The sequence below is a fragment of the Olea europaea genome, chromosome 20, assembly GCF_002742605.1.
Source record: "Olea europaea var. sylvestris chromosome 20, O_europaea_v1, whole genome shotgun sequence".
Taxonomy (NCBI): domain Eukaryota; kingdom Viridiplantae; phylum Streptophyta; class Magnoliopsida; order Lamiales; family Oleaceae; genus Olea; species Olea europaea.
In genome coordinates, this window is record NC_036256.1 from 10,487,544 (window position 1) to 10,488,262 (window position 719).

Here is a 719-nt window from a genome sequence, read left to right on the forward strand (position 1 = left end):
GTTTAAAGCAATATATTTTTTGTTGAGAATTATTAGTAATTGCAAATAGTTGATAATCAATAAGTTGTTAACTTGTTATAATGAATGTAATTAATTGAACAATTCATGCATTAATTTCTCTGCCGCATGTTTAAAAAGTATTGTTGATAGTTTAGAAAAATGAAGGTCACAAAACTTGTTTCTTTAATATTAAGCCCCCATTTGGTTATGATTTTTTACCCCAAAAAATTAGTTTTTTTATCGTTACTTTCAAGAGTCAACCATTATTTTTTATTTCTTCACTCATAGGCGGGATCCACTTTTTCCTCTAACGATTAAAAAATTGATTCTCATAATTACTACCGAACAGGTCGTAAATGTTCGATACTGGACTAGATAGTAGATAGCGCAAAATTTTGTAGAAAGAAAAAGAATATCTAGGTAAAGAGGATAAACTGAGATTTAAGTAAATAACCAAAAGTTATGAAGATCACTTGTAAGCAATTTGTAATTATCTTGTATTGCCACAACTCTCAAGTTCCACATTAATTTTGGTAATCAATTGCATAGTTTTACTCTCCTTCCAAAACCAATACCTTGATTCCAACTATAAAAAGTGAAGCAACTTGTGGTAAATATATTTCGATGGCCACCGTTTTCTCTTTATTTTTCCCCAACATGTGGGAACTGGCTTCCCAAAAAGCCTGCTCGAGCTGGGATCAGCATAGAAGAATGAAGAG